Genomic DNA, 6,966 nt, shown 5'->3' with positions numbered 1-6,966 from the left:
TCCTCTCTCTCAATAAAAGCTACAGAAAATCTCTCTCTCTCTTCTTAAATTTCCCTTCCTTTTTAATTTCCCCCAAATCACAGACTTAGGGCTCTAGAAATAAATGAGGAAGAGAGGCCGCCGCTTGGAGAGATCGCGAGCGAGGGAGAAGAAAAGGATCGACGGCAGCGTCGATCTCGTGCTCATGGGTTTCCCTTAAATAGGGAAACCCTAGCCTACAGCTGGAGACAGCTGTTCTCCAACACCGCAGGCGAAGAAAAAAGGGGGAGGCGATCTTCGATTTCGCCTGACTCAGCCCATGCTCGCCTGTAAGAAGGGGGATCTCGCCTGTAGGGACTCGCCAGTTCCGGACCTCGCCTGCACAAGACCATCGAGCCCGCCTGCTCAATTTCCCGACTTCACTTCGCTCGAATTCGCCTGTTCGAGATCCGTCCGCGCCTAATGCCTTCGAGCTCGCCTGAAAGGAGATCCAAACCTCGCCTGCAAGCTCATCTCGCTCGAGCTCGCCAATTGGACTTCGCCTGAAGCCCATCGTGATACGAGTCGCCGTGCGAGCACTCTTGATTACGGAATTATCAAGAGTGGGTAAAGAAGAAAACGACTGAAGAACACAAGAGTTATAATTAGGGCGAAGGAAAATACCTTCTCTAGATTATGAGAATCAATTGGATTTACAAAATCTCTCTCTCACAATCTCTCTCTCACAATCTCTCTAGATCAAAGAACAACCTCCCTGATCTCTTTCCTGATTACAATCTGAGTTCTAAACCCTAGAAAAGTCGTGTTTCTATTTATACTAAACAGAAATCCCAACTAGAGCAGGAAACAGACCCAGGCCCGGAACTGCTACGCGGTCGACCGCAGTGCCCAAGGCGGTCGACCGGTCAGAACGTCGAAAATCGGTCGACCGCTGTTTTCCGGTCGACCGCAGAGCCTTCATCGGTCGACCGCTCTCAGTCCCGAGACATAGTCTGGGCCTGTGCACTAAGCGGTCGACCGCCGTGACCAAGCCGGTCGACCGGCCAGAGTCCAACTGTAAATCCTGCAGTTTTGACGAATCCTTCGACTTCGTCGCCTCCAATGGCCTCGTCCACGACTCCTCTACTCTATTCTTAAGATACCATGAGAATCATCTATCCTCAAGCTCCCATGAGGATCGCTAAGCTCCCGAAGAGAAGATACACCCGTATCATGGGTCCCCCCTTTTGGAACTTGAAGTCTCATTCAAGTTAGAACTTCAGCTGAGGGAACTCGCGAGCCCCACCTTCTCTGTTGAACCACTTAGCCTTGCTAGGAACCTGACCTTGACGCCCAATGAGAAACGAATCCTTTGTCCCCCTTCTCGTCTTGGTCGTCTTCCGTTCCAGAATGCAATCTTCTTTCAGTGGCTCCTCTCTATCAAACCACAAGTCTTCAACATGCAGTAAGATCATCTTGTCATCACCTTTATCATCCAATAATGGTGGCTCAAACAACTTCAAGTACTCGGCATTGATCACCGAATACATGCCTAAGTAAGGTGGCAAATCTAAACGAAAGGCGTTGTCGCCAATCTGATCGATAATCCGAAATGGACCATAACGAATAGGCTTCAACTTCTTCCCTTCTCCTTTGAGCCTCTCCTTACTCAATTTTAGCCATACCATATCGCCTTTACCAAAGTTACAAGGAACCCGATGTTGATCATGCTTCGCCTTGTACTTAGCTTGCGATTTCTTCAATTGAGCTTCAACCGTGGCATGAATATTTGCAATCTTCTCAAGAAATCGCTGAGCACGTTGTCTCTCACTCCCTTCCTTGCCGTCCACTGTGGCTTCACTTGAAAACACAAGATCGAACGGGCTCGGCGGTAAAAATCCATAACAAGTCTCAAACGGTGACTTTCCGGAAGATCCATGAATTGCCCGATTAAAAGCAAACTGCAAATATGGTAAACTCTCATCCCAAGTCTTAGGATGCCTTGAATTATACCCCCGCAACATATGTACCATAGTCCGGTTGACTACCTCCGTTTGTCCGTCTGTTTGTGGATGAAAGGTCGTGCTCTTCTTAAATTTAGTGTCCATCAAACTCCACAAAGAATCCCAAAAATGCCCAAGAAAATAGCTATCCCGATCCAAAATAATCGAGCTCGGCAACCCAAAGTGCTTCCACACATGCTCAAAGAACAATTGTGCTGCACCCGCTCCCGTCACGATCTTCTTACAAGGAATCAATATCACCATCTTGCTTAACCGGTCCACCACAACGTACAAATAGTCATGCCCGCGCTTCGTAGTCAGCAACCCTCCTAGAAAATCCATAGAAATGCTCTCCCACGGCCTAGAAGGAACCGGTAATGGTAGGTACAATCCCCTCTTTCTGTTAGAAGGCTTCGAAATACAACATAACTTACACCCTCCAACATACTTGGTCACATCATCAAGCATCCGTGGCCAAAACACATGTCGCCGTAGATTGAGAAGCGTTTTCTGAATGCCAAAATGCCCTTGCACACGCGAGGTATGTGCTTCCCGAATCCACTGCAACCTATCACCATCTTCCGGAATGCATAGTGATGTCCCACGATACAATAAGCCATCTTCTCCAAGTGCATACTTCCCCCTTCGACCAGCCTTCGCCTGCTCAAACACACTACCGAAGTCCCCACTGGATGCATACAGCTGTACATACTCCAAAGGAACCAAGGGCTGAATACGTGTCGCCACCAATAAAGACCTTATCGACGGACGAGATAACATATCGGCCAACTTGTTCATCGCCCCCTTCTTGTACCTAATAATGATGTTGAAAGCCATCAAATAGGACATCCACTTCATGTGTCGTGCCTGCTGTAGCTTTGTCTGGGCATGTAAGAACTCCAACGGCTTGTGATCCGAATGCACGACCACCTCCTTCCCTAACAAGTACACCCTCCAATGCTTAATTGCTTGATATAGTGCGTAGAACTCCTTGTCGTAGGTTGGGTAGTTCGCAATAGCACCCAAAAACTTCTCAGAATGGTATTCCATCGGTTTCCCATCCTGAATCAACACCGCGCCCATTGCATAATTAGACGCGTCGGTCTCTACCTCGAAAGTCCGCTGCAAATTCGGCAACGTCAACACCGGTGCCTCCGAGATCTTCCTTTTTAGCAACTGAAAAGCCTCCTCATGCGTCCTTCCCCACTCAAACTGAACTTTAGCCTTTGTGAGGCTATGTAATGGTGCCGCATAAGCCGAAAAGTGTCGAATGAACTTGCGCAAATACTGGCAAGCCCCCATGAAGCTCCTCACCTCAGACACTGTCTTCGGCGTCGGCCACTTTGTGATCACCTCCACCTTGCCTGGATCTATCCTCCGCTGGCCCTTCCCTACGATGAAGCCGAGATACACCAACTTGTCCTTCCCAAACTCACACGTTTTCCCGTTGAGCTTCAGCTGTCTGTCCTGCAACACTTCAAATACCTTCTCAACATGAACGAGATGCTCCTCCCAAGTCCTGCTGTACACCAACATATCATCAAGGTAAACTATCACAAAATCCTCTATAAAAGGTCGCAACAAATCATTCATAAGCCTCATAAAGGTAGCCGGAGCATTGCACAATCCAAACGGCATCACCAACCACTCGAACAGGCCTTGCTTGGTCTTGAACGCAGTCTTCCAAGTGTCTTCCTCCCGAATCCTCACCTGATGGTAACCAGACTTCAAATCCAGCTTCGTGAAAAACCTCGCTCCCTCCAACTGGTCCATAAGATCATCGATCCGCGGTAATGGGTAGCGATTCTTGATTGTGATCTTGTTGAGTGCCCGATAATCTACGCACATGCGCCAACCTCCATCCTTTTTGGGCACCAACAACACTGGTGACCCGCAAGGCGAACAACTCAGCACAATCACTCCCGTCTCCAAGAGCTCCTGAACCTGCTTCTTGATCTCCTCGGACTCCAGTACTGATGTGCGGTATAGGCCTATGTTAGGTAAGGAACTCTCCCCGGTCAACATAATCTCATGCTCTACACCTCGACGTGGTGGTAGTCCCGTGATCTCCGAAAACAAGTCCGCATACTTGACCTTCAACCTGTCAAGATCTCCCTCCTGGAGCTTGCTCAAGATGGACAAGCACATCCTACTCAGCTGCTCTTCATACGGCCGAATGAACAATAAAACGAACTTCCTGCCCGTGTTCCCTAACCTCTTAGCCTGAGTCACTGTCACCAAGCTCGTCTCCTGTGGAAGAGATGCTGAACGAAAAATGAATTGCTCGTCATCCTTGTTAAACGTGTACTTTTGGGCTTACCGATCATATACTGCGTATCTATCCCACAAATAAGGATTGCCCAAAATAACTTGGCAAACATCCAACGGAACCACGTCGCATGTGACCTCGTCAATATACGACTCATAGAGTGCAAATCTGAATGAACACTGGTTCACCACACTCAATCCCGCCTCCTTCTGAATCCACCCTAATGGATAGGGCTTCGGATGCTTCACCGTCTTCAATCCCAGCTTCTGTACTAATGCCTCAGATATCAGATTTTTCTGACTCCCTGGATCTACAATAGCATCCACTAAATTGGTCTTGACCTGCAATTTCAGAACAAAGAGCTGCTCCCTCGGGTCGTCACCTTCTTTGGTGGCCTGCTTCCCCGCCATAAGGTTGAAACTGCTATTGGGTTCGGTCATCCCGGGAACCTCCTTCGGACCCTGTGCTATCACGTACGCCTTCTTCTCCTCCTTCTTCTTCAATCCTTTTAGCTTCAGATGAGGATACTTATCCCAGCAACGATCAGCCACATGCCTTGTCTGCTTGCAGTGATTGCATGTCAATCCTGCTTTCCCCGAGTCAACCTTCTTCTTCTCATCCTTAGACTGAGAGCCACCCGTCTTGCTCCCTGATGGTTTGGAATCCCCATTTGTCTCATTGCCCTTCTTCTGCCGGCCCTCAATGGCAATGGCCTTCACGCTCGCCTCTGCGATTGTCTCCACTAAAAACAGCTTCATCTCCTTCCGGATGTAATCATTCAGACCCGCCATGTACTTCATGAAGATGGGGTACTCGGACGTTGCGATGTTTAGGACCATCGCCTTTGTTGGAACTCCGTCGTGTACTCTTGAACGGTCTGATTAAACTTCTGGCGTAAGCCGTACCACTTGTACCAACACTCCTCAAGGAACCCTACTGGATAGAACTGTTTACGAAGTAGTTCCTTGAACTTGTTCCACGACGCCGCTTTCCTCTCCTGTTTGCAATAGGATTTCCACCACGTCAACGCGTGCCCTGAAAGCTTCAATGTCGCAAACACTATTTTCTCCTTGGACGAATATCCTTTGTCTCCTCCGTTGATGAGGCCCACGAGTTGGGTAAGAGTCGTCCCGATCGTCTCAATCTGCTTCTCCATGGCATCAAGTCTTGTTGAATTATCTGCTTCAGACATCTTCTCCTTCCTTAATTTCTGGACCCCCTCCGAGGAATTAAGGATCTCGCCAAGCTTCTTGTACTGTGAGCGAGTAAGGACCATACACAGTTCCCCCCTTCACAGGATCTAGTGCTCTGATACCAACTTGATACAAGTCGCCGTGCGAGCACTCTTGATCGCGGAATTATCAAGAGTGGGTAAAGAAGAAAACGACTGAAGAACACAAGAGTTATAATTAGGGCGAAGGAAAATACATTCTCTAGATTATGAGAATCAATTGGATTTACAAAATCTCTCTCTCACAATCTCTCTAGATCAAAGAACAACCTCCCTGATCTCTTTTCTGATTACAATCTGAGTTCTAAACCCTAGAAAAGTCGTGTTTCTATTTATACTAAACAGAAATCCCAACTGGAGCAGGAAACAGACCCAGGCCCGGAACCACTACGCGGTCGACCGCAGTGCCCAAGGCGGTCGACCGGTCAGAACGTTAAAAACTGGAAAAATCAATTACAGTGTTTCCGGTCGACCGCAGCGCCACCATCGGTCGACCGCTCTCAGTCCCGAGACATAGTCTGGGTCTGTGCACTTAGCGGTCGATCGCCGTGACCAAGCCGGTCGACCGGCCAGAGTCCAACTGTAAATCCTGCAGTTTTGACGAATCCTTCGACTTCGTCGCCTCCAATGGCCTCGTCCACGACTCCTCTACTCTATTCTCAAGATACCATGAGAATCATCTATCCTCAAGCTCCAATGAGGATCGCTAAGCTCCCGAAGAGAAGATACACCCGTATCACATCGACCTTGAGTTCGCCTGAGCTCGTCTTCGCCGTCGCTGACAGGTATGGGCTACACCCATTTCCAACACCTGTGTCTACTAATTGGGGGGGAAAAGGTATTTCCCGCATTAATTCGTACAACATTTATGTAAAACACGGTGCATTTGAAAACATGATGATTTTACTCATATTAGGACTTAATTGACATACATCCAATCACAACTTGGCACAGGTCAACCCTGCAGCACAATTCTATCATCAGATGTTTGTGGAATGATAGCTACTTGATTCAAGGGTGCATTGAACTAAATTATAAACAACCATGAAACTTTCAGTATTACACTTCTTTTGTTTTTTTTTCAAAAAGACACACACCATGAGTTTACCAACCAGTTTTTTTAAGTAAAATACCATAATCCTTGTTCATTTATCTGAAGCAATAAAGTCATTATAAGTACGCTAGAATTTAAATAATAGATAAAAAACTAATACTTCGAAACAGCACCACCGACAAAAAAAAAATTATCATTATTTGTCACATTTTAAAGATCCTAAATACAACGCAACCCAATTTCAGCAACACTAAACAAAAAAATTAGAAAGAAGCGTCGACCAGCATCAACAGATGATCACAAGGCAAACGGCCTAATATCAAATCCTAATGTCAGTTACCAAATTCACTTACATTGGTCCCCTTCGACGCCGGAGCTCGAGAAAAACCCCTCGATGCAACCACCTGATTGGTCAAATTCCCGAGCGCAACCCTCTTCTTAGCCTGATGCG

Source organism: Asparagus officinalis, chromosome 1 (genome assembly GCF_001876935.1).
Source record: "Asparagus officinalis chromosome 1, Aspof.V1, whole genome shotgun sequence".
Taxonomy (NCBI): domain Eukaryota; kingdom Viridiplantae; phylum Streptophyta; class Magnoliopsida; order Asparagales; family Asparagaceae; genus Asparagus; species Asparagus officinalis.
The sequence above is the reverse complement of the archived record's forward strand: the minus strand, read 5'-3'. Positions refer to the sequence as shown.